Source organism: Schistocerca cancellata, chromosome 2 (genome assembly GCF_023864275.1).
Source record: "Schistocerca cancellata isolate TAMUIC-IGC-003103 chromosome 2, iqSchCanc2.1, whole genome shotgun sequence".
In the NCBI taxonomy this organism is placed as follows: Eukaryota; Metazoa; Arthropoda; class Insecta; order Orthoptera; family Acrididae; genus Schistocerca; species Schistocerca cancellata.
Genome location: NC_064627.1, coordinates 1,095,431,912 through 1,095,447,444, shown reverse-complemented (window position 1 = coordinate 1,095,447,444; position 15,533 = coordinate 1,095,431,912). Strand labels below are relative to the sequence as shown.

Sequence of the window (15,533 nt, the reverse complement as noted above, 5' to 3'; positions counted from 1 at the left end):
TTGTCAACTTAGGTGTAACAGAGGACCATTCCTGTCATTTATATGAAATACATAAATAAATTAAATAATCAGATGGATACTAAGACTGAAGAAAAAACCTTAATGCAATTTGAAAGTCTCTAAATCTTAGAATTTTTTTTCAGCAGCCTCATATCACATAAACTAAGTGTGTGCAATGCTTGTTGCTTTCTGAAAATAATAAATAAATTATACTTGTACTTGACCACTGTAAGGGCAATGCCGACACAGTAATGCACAACTTGGCGCTATACCAGTTATATTTCAAATGATAGAGCACAGCAATCAGTCGTCCATTTCTTGCAGATTTTACTAACAAATCTAGATAGCGGCTAGTGTCTAGCCATTATCAATGCACCATTTCATAGTGTCGATGCATGTTCTAGTACGTCAGCCCGCACTTGTGCGGTCTTCTGTCACAGTTTGCTGAAGACTTGAAATTCCTATGAACACCTGCTTTACTGAGTGTTGTGGCATAACTGTTTACTGTCTAATTAGCATTTCATTCCAGTATTTCATACAGGAAGAAATTTGCTTTGTTTTCTCCATGCGCTCACTGGTTAAACTTGTACAAAGAAATTTTCATCATGCAAACTGTGAATGAAGTTGCTGTTCCTGGGCAGACCATCCCACTTCACAGCCTTCTCACTTGACTGCAACTCAAGTCAAGTCTCCGAATAAAGCACTTGGGATACGATTTTGAAATCACGACATCCAGTTTATAAAAATATCTATTATTTTTTGAGAGATGCATATGGAGCCACAAGACGGTATAGTGGAATGCCGAACCTGGTAGTCAAAATAAAATATCAATTACATAGCTGTTGGGGAATTTAATTGATAATTACTCACACAGTTTGTTCATTATGGGCACCAGAGGTGTCGACGAGATGCTGTACAGCACCAGATTTGCACCTGGTGGCCAATATTGGAACTAATGTTTTTCCAGCTTAAATCGGTTCCTTATTAACACATTAGCATGTCTAACGAGTTTCGCTGCCATATGATACTTACATCCCACGCTGGACGTCCATGAGTAGCGGCACTTCAGTTACAATCACCTAGTACACTCTCTGGAAGCCACCACATGGTGCGTGGTGGAGGGTACCATAGTCATTTATTTTCCTGTTTCGTTCACTGAGAGAGCCAGGGAATGGCTGTATGTCTCGGTATGAGCCCTGGTTATTCTTATCTTTGTGATCCTTACGCGAAATGTACGTTGGTGACAGTAGAATCGTTCTAGTCCTCTAAATTCTGTCAAGATAATATGGATTCCCACTTGAATTCACTTACGATCTCTGTAACACTTGCTTGTTGATTAAACCTAGTGGTAACAAATCTAGTAGCTTACTACTGAATCACTCGGACGTCTTCCTTTTTCTTTTTCAATCGGACATGATGACGATCCCAAACACTCGATCAGCACTTAAGAATTTATGGCGCTAGTGGTCTCCTTTACAGATGAACCACACTCTCGTAAAATTGTCCGAATAAACCGTAGTGGAGTATGCGCCTTCCCTACCACCATCCTTACGTGTGTGTTCCCTTTCATACCGCATGGCAACGTTACGCCTAGATATTTAATCGACGTGATGTGACCCGCCAGGGTAGCCGAGAGAGCTAATGCGCTGCTTCCTGGATTCGGGAAGGCGCGCCGGCCCCGGATCGAATCCGACCTGCCGATTAAGGACGAGGGCCGGTATGCCGACCAGCCTGGATGTGGTTTTTAGGCGGTTTTCCACACCCCGCTAGGTGAATACCGGGCTGGTCCCCAAGTTCCGCCTCCGTTACACGGTTCACAGACATTTGAAGATGTTCGCACTATTTCATGACTTACACTAGACGCAGACAGCTGGGGTACACTACTTCCATCCCGGGGGGTTCGGGATGGCGGCAGGAAGGGCATCTGGCCACCCTCTGCAATTAACACTGCCAAATCCGTCATAACGAAGCCGACCCCGCGTTGGAGCAGTACAAGGCCCCGAGAAAGAAAGAATTTAATCGACGTGATGTGTCAAGCAGTACACTGCTAATGCTGTATTCGAACATAATGTGCGATCGTTTTTCGTACTCATTTACGTTAACTTACATTTTTGTACATTTACAGCAAGCTGCCCATCACACGAACTAGATATTTTGTTTAAGTCATCTTGTATCCTCCTCCAGTCACTCAACGACGACTCCTTCCCGTACACTGCACCATCATCAGCGAACAACCGCAGATTGCTGCTCACCTTGTCTGTTAGATCATTTATGTCTACGTAGAATGAGAGTGGTCCTGTCACTTCCCTGGGGCACCCCATGTGTGTGATGAACACTCGCAGCCGAGGACAACTTACTGGATTGTATTACTTAAGAAGTAATCAAGCCACTCACATAGCTAGGAACCACTTTCGTACACTCGTACATTCGTTAACAGTCTGCAGTGTGTAATGTCACATTACGATGCAGAGAGATACAATACTTCAAATTCTGCGCATAAGATTAAATTAAGACGAATGTAGAAAATAATATCTGTACTGCCCATATTTGATTCACTTTTGTTTCGTACTCCAAGAAGGAGCCAAAAAACTCTCGCTTGTTACTTGTATGTGACGATGTGTTTTTTGTTTTTTTTTTTTTTTAAGTGTGCATCAAGTCAGCCATATTGTCAGTATTAATGATTTGTGCGACGAGAGTAAGAAAAGTCTTATTGTCTCGTGAATAAAATAGTGAAAAGTATTCCAGTCTTACGAGAATTATTTCAATCGACATAGGATTGTAGTACTTCGCTCCACTGTCATCGCTAAAGAAGCCGACGCCACCTTAGGAAGATACGAACGGTCAACAAAGAGAAGAACATTTATGGCGACCAATGAATTAACATTATGGCAGAAGAACTAATTCCACGTCTAAGGGGAGAACTCTGAATAAATCGACAACGAAGTAAAATTCCAAAATATTGTTAATCGGAAATGTACATTATATTTCAGGCAAAATTAAATCAGCACTGAATTTGTCAGCATTCAAAGCCAGTCCTTACAGTCCATAAAAGCCTTTCAAAAATTCTAAAGTTAAAGTTCCATATCAATATTTTTTCTTTTCAAAAAATCAATAATTTTTTTTTTTTATTTCTTCCGTCACAAGTGGGGCACCGTGTCAGAAGCTTTCTGAAAATATTGTATAGGAATACAGAATCACCTGTTGTCGTTCATCCATAGTTCGCAGGATGTCACGTGAGAAAAGGGCAGGCTAAGTTTCGCACGAGGAATGGTTTCTAAAACAGTGCTGAATCCCGAACAGAAGTTTTTCCATCTCAAAGAAATTTGTTCTGAGAATACGTTCAAGATTTCTGCAGAAAACGAATGTTGTATGCTTCGCGCCTTGACAAGCCAAGATGATTGACAGATGAGATTTTGTATTACGGTTATGAAATGATTATAGGTATTTGACATGCGAAGAGAGGCACTGTGGTTACCAGTAAATATGAAACCGACGTAGCGAACAGAGCACGTGAAAATCACATCGTCTGTGCGGTCGCATCCACCCTAACAGTGCGCAGTGATCGAAAAACCCAATGTTAGGCTTGCGCAGGCATTTGTGGTTACCACGAATGGTGAGAAGTCTTCTTGAACTACAAGTGGATGACGTTATCACAGCTCCGGCGAGGCTAATGACCGGATACTTTTTACCACCGTGATGGAGAAGAATAGTGTGCGCTATAAAGCGGCCTTACAGTCCCATTTACAGGTTGAGACACCTGATAACGGCGGCTGGAGTTATCTAATCTGTCGGCCCGATCTCAAGACGATGCTCTCAGCTGACGTATGCCCTACGCAGGCGGTGAGCTGTGAATGGCGCGGCGTCGTACAGTACTGCGGGCTCGCAGCAGCGAGCCGCCTCACCGTGGCGCAGATGTGAACGCCGGTGCTGCCACCTGGCAGAACTCCGCGGCACCTCTCACACCTCGCGTCGGCTGCTACGCGACCAGACGTGTGGCGGCAGCAGGCAGCTACTGTAGGTGTTCATAGGTGAGCAGCGCGCACCGCCAGCTACTGCACACCTCACACTGCTGCTGGCGCCACTTAACAGCTGCAGTGGCGTGGCGCCCGTTTCTGGACAACAAGGACGTCTGCGGCACAGTTGCGTGTAGTCGCAGACGGCACCGGTAAACAGACAGGCCGAGATAACTTCAAAATATGCTACGGCATTGCTCCGCGTTTAGCGTAAGTACTCTGAAAGTGGCGCTCTCTGCCACAGCCTAAACGCCGAGCAATAATTGAACGTGGACGGACCACTTATGCATCTATCATCTCGTCTAAATAAAACCTATTACCTTCTGAATTCTCATTTGTCTTTCTCTTCATTTTTTGTCAAGGCCTTCATACTTTGTTGGTTTCTAATGTGTTCTACAGTATACCTTCATTACTTCTCTGAGTGTCTTCTGCATGTTGTCCGATCTCTACAAACCTGTTTGTCTTCCCCTACCGCATTCAATTCCCTCATCAGAAACATTTTTGTTCCAAAACTGTCCCTACTGCTCTTCTTTCTTCGCTTGTTTTGTTTCAACGTAAATTTTTCATGGCCTGCTCCAGCTTCGGTGTCTTTTTTTTATTTTTTGCAAAATGTGTTGAAGATCTGTTTTGTTAGTTTGTTGTCATTCATTATACACAAATGACCAAAGAATATCTTCTCTTTCTAAACGGTTTCTTTAAAAGTTTCCGTTTTCTGATACATGTAAAGTATTAGTTCCTAGCTTTCAGGAGTCCATGGTTTTTAGAGGACTCGCTTTCTATACAATTGTTCTTTACAAGACTTACAGTTTTTCCAAGTTATTCGACATTATGCATTTATTGCGTATGTGGATTGTGGTATGATTACTGTATTGTAATGCTTATTTTCCATTCGGTAAACTAACATTTCGCATTGTGGTAAATTCGAATTGTGGTACAATAGCCTTTTTCCATCTTGTCTGTCTGTAACTAAACAGAAAACTTTTCTAAATATTTTTATGAATTACTTATTGCAAATAATTCAGTTCTCTCGCCATTTATATTTGTCCTTTTTTTTTCAAAATAATAACGTAGTCTCTGTTGCACATATTTATTTTAAAACTGAAGCGTTTCGCCACTAGTGGCGCATCTTCAGAATTTCTGTAAATTAACAATAACGCATGTATTACATAAAGCCGTGACCATGGGCTCATCCAGCCGCTACAAAGTAACTACTGTCTTAAGTAACTTATAAAACAAACTTGCCTTAGACAGCGGAAACCACACTAGTCAAAACGTAAACATTAAACGGAACGTTACCGCAGTCGTCAAATTTAAAACCGGATGAATTAAAAGGCAAATAAATTTGCAGAAGAATTCCTTCTAAATCAGATAACTACTACAAAGACTTTAAGTATCTATGGACATGAAGAACCTAACCAGGAATTGTTAGACAATCACACTCACCAAACCACGGGGAAAACCGGTTGTGGTTACGGTTGCGATGAACGGGCGTAACGCACAATGGTCAACGATAACTGCGCCACGCAGCGTGTAGGCTGCGAAAGCAGCCCGCGTGCTGACCTGACGCGAACGGAACGCTCATTGTATGCGCCATGCGGCTGGCGCTAGTTGTGCCTGGTATGTGGCCATCATTTACGTATCGATGGATAATTAAAAACAATGGTACAAGATAGTGCCGGAAATACACAGATTAAATAAATCAATGGTTCATGTGTAATACCTTAAAAGTTGTTAAAACAAATATAAAGTTGAAAATCAAAAGAGTAAACACGATGTCACAGTGGCGAGTAGTACCCGGAAATCCTGTTGGTGGTTACTTAGCCATAGAGGAACCACCTAGTGACATTTTTGTAAAGCTGTCATCAAAGTGTCACAAAAAAAATTATTCTTAGAGATAAGCTGCACATTGAGACTCAAATCTTTCGAATGCTTCAAAAATTTGGTTTTTTTCAAATTCCTCATGTGGAGTTACCTTTTTACCCTTAGTTGCCACGTGTAGTATTTGTAAAGAATTTATTGTTGGTTCATCGTGCCCGATAACCTTTAGAACTCCACAAACAAATAAATGTGTCCTACAGTGCCCGTCATAGTAGGTAAACGCTCACGACGACGCGTTCTAAACTCGCGTCCCGTTTGTCCGGCGTAAGCACAAGAGCGTTGGGAACATGTCCGTTTGTAGACCCCGGAATTAGCAACGCGATGTCTGCTAGGTAGTTCCTCGTGGATAAGTTGATACTGAATCCGATTCCGGGTGAAATAAGAGATTCTAACACATCCTTCTTAAGCGGATCTGGAAGTCTGTATGCTACGTTACCCATAAACGGCAAAGTAATGTAGGTACACTCAGACGTATTATAATAAATGTGGAGAACATTAGTCACACTGGCTAATTTCGAGTGGTGCACCCTATCTACAAGACTGGGGTTACAGCACTTAGAGTATTCGATATATTTCAGAATATCGCTCGACCAAACACGGAAAAAAAGAAACTGTGTTTACAAGCTACTGCGTGGCGCGAGAATGCACGGATAACAGCATCACTTGTTGTACGTCTGAGAAAAATGATTTAATGCGCCCTTCCGTTAATTGTAGATTTAAATCTCAATGCTGGGTGCCATTAGTTGGAGCGTTAAAGTTAGTTTAGGGTGCCAGCCACAAAATTCGTCCACTACAGCACTTGCATCTTCACCCGGACCGTCAAAAATGATAGAATTATCATCGACGTACCTACAGTAGTACAATATTTCTGCTTAAAATAACTACATTATAGACTATTTAGGAATATGTCTGCTTGCTGACCCGCTAAACAATTCCCCATGGCTAACCCATTCTTTGCATATTAAGGGAGAAGTAGTTATAGGATGTGGGGACACTAAGGAGAGCTATTAGCTCATCGGTTTCATTCTGTATAAGGGGACTTTTCTTAGCTAAAATCTGAAAATTGTATTACTGTTGCTGAACCAGACCAGAAATGAAATAGGGAAGCACATTTTGACCAATATCTGATTATAGTTCATAATAAATTTGGTTTTTGCATAGACATTCTTAAATCTATTTTGTTGGGTCCCTTCCCCAAGAAATTGACTTGCAATACTGGATTTGCAAAAGTTTAACGAAATTATCAACAAGTGAGATTCAGTTTACTTTAACAACTTCCTTCTTTATCACGGAAATTACAGGTAAATATGGAATGGGCGTATGGTATCGTTGGCCGGGAGGCCCCATCCGGTGAAGTTCGGCCACCAACGGTAAACTTTAATGTTGGGAGAGTTTTCCATTTGAGCTTCCTAACATCTTCTCTAGAATGCCACTGAAGGGTAGGGGAAATGAATCATCACCTTACCTTATTCTTGTATTTATTTGTAAGGGTTTTGATATTTCGGCCATACGGTGCTTTGAAGCTTTGGTTGTACCTGTAAACCATCCATTTATTAAGCGGTTTACCTTTGTTAAAATGGACTGAAATTATGAACATGTTATTGAAATTCAGTAGTCTGTGACGAATTGCTTCACACAAGGTGTGTAAATTCTAAACCCAGCTGACGTTCAACCAACTGTCAAGTCTGTTATATTCAGCAAACATTTCGAGTCTACGTTATTAGCAAGTCGAGAACGGAATATGACATTTTGTTTCTCACTTTTCTTATGGATGAATCAATTATTGTCACTTTCCATTGTTCTAGGATCTCATCTGTATTACGTGTTTCTTCACAGATTATTTGTAGATACTTTCTAACTTTTGTTGGTACCGTATTAAAACTTCAGCATTTCTGTATAATCTGCAATAGTATTATTTTTTTTTTAGTATTTTAATTAACTCCTTATTTCATCATTGCTAGTTGGTAGATTTTCCATAGTTTCCATATGTAACTTCTAACATGGTTTTTTATGGGTAGGTAAAAACCAGCTCAAAGCATTTAGCAAGTATTTCTGTCGCATAGTTTTCTTATCCAAGAGGGTTTCACGAGAACAGCATTGCTGTTCTTTCAAATATTCCCATTTAAGTTCCCCAGGCACGCCCGTACATGCTATAGCGACTTGTCACTTTACTGGAAGCGCGTTTCCGTATTCGTTCGGTGTCTGCCGTCACGCCTACGGGAAAAGGACACCGAACACTGGAACAATACTCTGGAATAAGTCTTGCTTGCGATCCTTTACAGCTGTACTACATTTCCCTAGAACCCTTCTGACAAATCTGTGTCTTCCCTCTGCATTCCCCTTTCTCTGATTTTACGTGGTTTTCGACCTAATTCTTGTTGTCTCGCAATATGTACCCTAGAGATTTAGAGAATGTGACAGCCTCCAGAAACTTGATGCTGACGTTGTACCCTGAGACTATTGCGTTCTTGTGGGTATCACTTTGCATTTCTCGACATTAAAGACGACAGTGATTCATTTCGAAAGCTTAATTACTGCCTAAGTGGTTTTCTATCTCCTCAAAATTATCCTGCGAACCATGTATTAAGGGCAACTGGCAGATTCCTTATGTCTAGATTTCCGAAAAGCGTTTGACTTGGTGCCACACTGCAGACTTCTAAAGAAGGTACGGGCGTAGAGAGTAGATCTCCAGATATGTGAGTGGCTCGAAGACTTCGTAAGTTATACACTACGCAACAGAATTAAAGGGTCACTTTTTCGAAACCACTTTAATTCCCGCGTCCTGCAACACTTAAGTTTGAAATTTGGCTCAAAGATGCGTACAGCCTTCTGTCGACACAAATGCGAAAAAAAAGGCCAGGGTTCAAACGTTCATGTGACGTGTCAATTAGGTTAATGATGTCACATTGGAACGAAACTTCACCACAATTCCGCCCAACGTCACCTTGGACGTGAGAATGTCGTCACAGACCCTCTTAGCCAAAAAAACCTCTTCTTTTGACGCCTCTGCAATGGAGGTTAGAACCGCAACATCCAGCATTGAAATCTACCAGTTTTCTTATGAGTGGCCGAGGAAAACACTCTGGACACACCGCCATTCAGAAGTGGCACAAACGGGCCTCAGAGGGCGACACAAAGGATCTCAAGGAAACCACCTGTTTTCCTGTGGCTTTTGTTCCTACAGATTACGCGGTCGGAAACGACAGTTCGTATTGTAATGAGCAGCAAGAAGACGTTCTTCACAACCTTTGGCACTGCTGGCACCCTCGGACTTTCATCCCTTCCCTAAGGATATTGTGGGGCTGCATCCCCATTAAAGGTGATGTGACCCCTTTGGAGAGCAGCGAGTCCACGATTTTAGCTCTCGTGCACAAGTTGGAACCAGGAACCACTAGGCACCGTTAAAAAACATTCGACGAAATCTGAACGTGATCCGAGGCAGCAAAAAATGCTTATGCTTCTTCATCCCTCGTATTTCGCATCCTCCTGTGGCGTGATCGTGTCGTATCTTGACGAAATAATGACTTGTTCGTTATTACACTTCAGGCAATTTGGAGCCATCAAGGGCATTCGAAGGTACGAAATCCGAGATACAATGCAGAGAGCAGGCAAAAGTGGTAGCGTTTAGGTTACCAGAGATAAATACACTCCTGGAAATGGAAAAAAGAACACATTGACACCGGTGTGTCAGACCCACCATACTTGCTCCGGACACTGCGAGAGGGCTGTACAAGCAATGATCACACGCACGGCACAGCGGACACACCAGGAACCGCGGTGTTGGCCGTCGAATGGCGCTAGCTGCGCAGCGTTTGTGCACCGCCGCCGTCAGTGTCAGCCAGTTTGCCGTGGCATACGGAGCTCCATCGCAGTCTTTAACACTGGTAGCATGCCGCGACAGCGTGGACGTGAACCGTATGTGCAGTTGACGGACTTTGAGCGAGGGCGTATAGTGGGCATGCGGGAGGCCGGGTGGACGAACCGCCGAATTGCTCAACACGTGGGGCGTGAGGTCTCCACAGTACATCGATGTTGTCACCAGTGGTCGGTGGAAGGTGCACGTGCCGGTCGACCTGGGACCGGACCGCAGCGACGCACGGATGCACGCCAAGACCGTAGGATCCTACGCAGTGCCGTAGGGGACCGCACCGCCACTTCCCAGCAAATTAGGGACACTGTTGCTCCTGGGATATCGGCGAGGACCATTCGCAACCGTCTCCATGAAGCTGGGCTACGGTCCCGCACACCGTTAGGCCGTCTTCCGCTCACGCCCCAACATCGTGCAGCCCGCCTCCAGTGGTGTCGCGACAGGCGTGAATGGAGGGACGAATAGAGACGTGTCGTCTTCAGCGATGAGAGTCGCTTCTGCCTTGGTGCCAATGATGGTCGTATGCGTGTTTGGCGCCGTGCAGGTGAGCGCCACAATAAGGACTGCATACGACCGAGGCACACAGGGCCAACACCCGGCATCATGGTGTGGGGAGCGATCTCCTACACTGGCAGTACACCACTGGTGATCGTCGAGGGGACACTGAATAGTGCACGGTACATCCAAACCGTCATCGGACCCATCGTTCTACCATTCCTAGACCGGCAAGGGAACTTGCTGTTCCAACAGGACGATGCACGTCCGCATGTATCCCGTGCCACCCAACGTGCTCTAGAGGGTGTAAGTCAACTACCCTGGCCAGCAAGATCTCCGGATCTGTCCCCCATTGAGCATGTTTGTGACTGGATGAAGCGTCGTCTCACGCGGTCTGCACGTCCAGCACGAACGCTGGTCCAACTGAGGCGCCAGGTGGAAATGGCATGGCAAGCCGTTCCACAGGACTACATCCAGCATCTCTACGATCGTCTCCATGGGAGAATAGCAGCCTGCATTGCTGCGAAAGGTGGATATACACTGTACTAGTGCCGACATTGTGCATGCTCTGTTGCCTGTGTCTATGTGCCTGTGGTACTGTCAGTGTGATCATGTGATGTATCTGACCCCAGGAATGTGTCAATAAAGTTTCCCCTTCCTGGGACAATGAATTCACGGTGTTCTTATTTCAATTTCCAGGAGTGTAGTAACACTAGAGCTATACAAATTGCAGACGCTCTGTGCAGCTGTCCCATGGGAAAAGTTTCACTTCAGCGAATTAACTGGTAAGTCCATCCAGCACATGAAAGCTGTCATAAGGCTTCACTGAAGAAGATGGTCGCGAAAAGCCACTTCTTAGCAGAGGCTGCAAGCTTGATTCTTGCTCCTGAGAACTGCAACGTCAGTGGGTTTGCACATGTTAGAGTGCTAAAATATCAGCCCCCACCCACAAAAGAGCGGAGCGCGGGGCCAAGTGACGTAAAGCACTGTCGTTGGATCCGGTTTTCTCACTTGGAGTACTGCTCTCAAATTTGTACTAACGTGCTGCTAGTGTTCGCTACTTCCGTTAGCTTCCGCCCCCACGACTTCAGACTCTGACTTCTGTTGTGCTACCAATTGCCTGTTTTCCTTTTTCTTATGTTTAGAGTTAGCCTTCAGTGTAGTAGTTAGTCTGGTCACAAATAAATAGTGCTAATCAGACCCCTGAATTCCACGAGTCTCCTGCTGCAAGTATCCTGTCGGGTTCCAAAATCCGCATCTCTCGTTGATGCCCTGTGGCAGTGTTTGGCGCTGATCCAAGTCATGGAATGGGGGATGTGAATAATGTGTGAATAAAACGGCAAAGGATCGATCTAAGACCACCCAGTTCGGGAACCCCTCGGTGGCACCTACCTGCTTTTGCTGAGCACCTTAAAAACTTACCTGTCCAGACAGCACCCTATACGAGAGTACCAGGCGCCTGCATGCGAGCTACGCTGCTGCTCTTTCGCAATTAACCGCTGCCCTTGCGCCTACTGAGGACACAAAGAAGCAGCGCTGAAAAAGCATAAGCACCCTTAGTTGCTTCGGATCACGTTCTAATTTTGTCGAAGTTTTTTGAACAGTCCCTAGTGGTTCCAACCTGTGCACGAGAGCAAAAATTGCTGTCGCGCTGGGCTCCAAATGGGTGTTAAGTATCACTATAAAATTTGGCAACCAGTTCATATTTTAGTTAAATGGTCCTTACCCCATCGTATTTAAATGCCATACTGGTACAGATTTAATGTATATCACCTAAAGTGATTATTGGGCATGGCTGGCGTCAAAACTGCCTTCTGAATGTAAAGCAATGCCACATTTTTTACACTGCCATGCACTTTCACTACCTCTTGCTGTTGAGTAGTAGGCAACATACCTTTCTGTGACCTTTTTCTTCTTTTGACTTTCATCACTACTTTCAGAACTGCTTGTGGTTTTCAGGATCTGATGAGAAATCTGGAAGAGAAATAACTTACTTCATTGTCATTGTTGAAAACTTTATCAGCGGGCTTGTATAAGCCCGCCTCTTCATCACCAGGAACTACTCTCTCCGCCATGTTGGTTGTTTACTAAGACCAGCTATCAGGTGACACATATGTCCTGTACTTCGTTTTAGAGTACATTTCAGAGCCATCTGTTAGCTAGAAATTCACTTCTACATGCTTAGTGTCCTCGATAAATATAAAAGCTGTAGTTTCTCCTTAATTAAGCAGTTCGCAGTGCCAACATAATAAGCCCACGTTGGTTGATTTTACAGCCAGCCAGTCTTCCGTTCTGTTGCTCCTGCAATTGCTAAAAAAACGTTGCTGCCCATCTTCAGGAGCCACATGCTTGTCTGGCCTCTTCACAGATACCCTTCCGATGCAGTACAGTTACTGTCCTGGTAAGACTTATGGTTTGTGGCGTGCATGAATCAGCGCAATTAAAACACGTTTCACTTGATTTCAGCGCCATTCGCACAGCAGACGAGACATTTTCTCCATACAGTAATACTGTTTATCCTCTATAAATCCGAATCAGACTTTATACATTACGGTGATAGCGGATTACGCTGAAACCCGTAATAGTGTGAATTCCCCTTTGTGAAGGAATGCTTGACTGCTCGGAACCCAGTAGTTGCTTGTTGCTCCTGAGACCCGTCTGTTGATCTGCAAATAACAAACAGCTGACGCGGTTGTGCTCCAGAGTCCATCTTCAGTGCAGAGCACTCTGCGAACGAATGTAATTTGAATGAAAGTACCATATGTGATATAATGGATAGCTAGAGGATACAAAAAAATTTTTTGCTCGATAAACAGAAACAGGCGACGGTTATCATTAGGCATTTAACGCTGTCATACTGACTGACTAGTTTTAAGAGGAACGAACTACAGTGCGTGAATATTTTTTTTCTCTGCCTACATGGCTTTTCTCCAAACGCATCTTTGATGTAACGACTAAGTGGCTGCTTGTACTTATACTTTGAAAAATGAGCCGAAACCAACACCAATATTTAATGTAATATTTTATTTATACAAATAAATAAATGACATCCCTCATATTTGTGTCGCTTCTTATACTTACGCTTCATGTAATTCTAATCTTATCTGATGTGCTTGTTATGGCTGTGCCCTCTTGTAATGTTTTGTGGTTCCTGGCTGGATGATGGGAGGGTGGTATGATAGGTGGGTGGCCGGTTTCCTCTCACTACAACACAAAATTCACACATGGTTAAAATACACTTTATTAGATGAATCAATTGAGTCCTTAACTTCAATGATGTACAATCTGAAGTTCTGAGGTTAACAACAACATGTACAAATTCTTGAATCTTGTCGGTGTCTATATCACAACTACATGCAGTGACTATCGTTCCCGCAGAGCTAGCTAAGGTGCGAGGCGACGACTATCGCTGAGGAAGACTAGAGCACAGCGCGACGTATTGAGGTGGAATGCGAACTGAGTCCTGGAGTCCTGATGCGACGTACTGAGGTACTGGGAGGGAGAGACTGAGACAGTTCGGTCGTCGTCGTCGTGAAACGTCCCCTTAGAACAATAATACAGGACTGAGCTTAAACTGACACACAATATTTTTAGCGCAACGCAATCTGACTTTCAAAAATCCCTACAAAAGAATGGCCCTGACTAACATTAACCTATACGTTTCACAAATCACTTACCTCACAAAAATCTTGGTTACTCGAACTACTGCAATACAGCGAGCGCCACTACTGCCAGCTAAATAAAAGATTCAAACTACTGAAGGCACTAACTACTGATAGGCATAGCAAATGAAAGATTTTAATAGAGAACAAACAATGTATTTACCTTAATGATCATAATATATATAGCAGTTCATGCCAACCAGTCTTACAAATTTCACAACTCCGCCATCTCTCTCCCCACATCCACCACTGCTGGCGGCTCACCTCCAACTGCGCAACGCTACGCGCTGTTAACATCCAGCTGCCCAACACTACAATGGCAGACAACAATGTAAACTAGCCACGGACTGCACAAAGCACAGCCAGTGATTTTCATACAGAGCACTACGTAACGTTGCCAATAAGAAAACATAAACAGCCTACTTACATAGCCCCCATGCTCCCCACAAAAAATTTTACAAATTATTTTGGGCACTGGGCAATACATATTTGTTAAAATTTTTCATAATCGTAATTACAATAACAAAGAAATCAAATACACACACTTATTGATACAATGTTGGTCAGAAGGTAAAATTTTCTCACAGTCCAGAAAGATAGTCCTGATCATTCATCATAATAGTAATTACAGTTTTTTTTCACAAAGTCTCATTAGTAAAAGAAATTGCACACAGAAGTAGTGGATTTCCATGCAGTCTTCAAGAAGTAGTGTTGTCCTTCCAACGGAAAGACAGTGCTCACTCTTGACATGCAGACAGGTAATGGTCCACAACAGAGCAAACCCACAGCAGAGTCAGTCGAAGTTTGGAAGAATATTGGTAGGTAGGTCAACACAGAGTAGACCCACTGTAGTCCTGGTAGAGATTACGGTATTGGTGGGCCACCAGAGGTGCAGACCCACTGCAGTCCTTGTAGAAATAATGGTACAACAGTCGTCGTCGTCGGCGGCGGCCTGTTGCACGCAGCCCAGCTGTGTCAATAGGCGCGTAGCCCTGGAGGCGTGTCTTGATCTTCCATTGTCATAGACGCGCCTAGTTCAGCGCCTGCTATACAATGTTTCCCAGTGCTGACCGGAGTGCTGGCGAAGGCGTACACCGGCACAGTGTTGAATTGGGGTTTTGTTCTGTGGTGGAAGAAAAGTAAAAGGAATTCTTTAAATAATTACACATTATCCGGCTGTAGAGATACGCCATATTTTGCAACATCCACATAACTGACATCTTAGCCGACCGGCCGCATGAGGTTGCCCATTTGAAATCTTTACATACTTCACTGGAGTTCCCTAACAAGTACGAAATGACGTATATAAACAAAGGCATCCGTCCAACATGGAAAATATTAATGACGTTCGAAAATGGTATGTATGTGGAATCATCCCAGCATTCGCCTGTAGTTAGGTAGGAAAATTACAGAAGTTGCTAGACGGAGTCTTTACCCCACTTTCCCGCAATACGGGTAGACTGAATTAACCATTCTCCCGCCCGGGTTCCCGGGTTCGATTCCCGGCGGGGTCAGGGATTTTCTCTGCCTCGTGATTACTGGGTGTTTTGTGATGTCCTTAGGTTAGTTAGGTTTAAGTAGTTCTAAGTTCTAGGGGAATGATGACCGTAGATGTTA

General features: G+C 43.8%; 1 protein-coding gene across 1 annotated transcript in view; it reads left to right on the top strand.

Moving 5' to 3' along the window:
• Positions 1-3,909: 3,909 nt before the first annotated feature.
• Positions 3,910-15,533, top strand: part of LOC126161244 (uncharacterized) — a 207,417-nt gene continuing 195,793 nt past the window's right edge. Inside the window, exon 1 of the mRNA XM_049916984.1 lies at positions 3,910-4,028. The gene's annotated coding sequence lies outside the window, so the exon portion shown is untranslated. The remainder of the gene's footprint in view (positions 4,029-15,533) is intronic.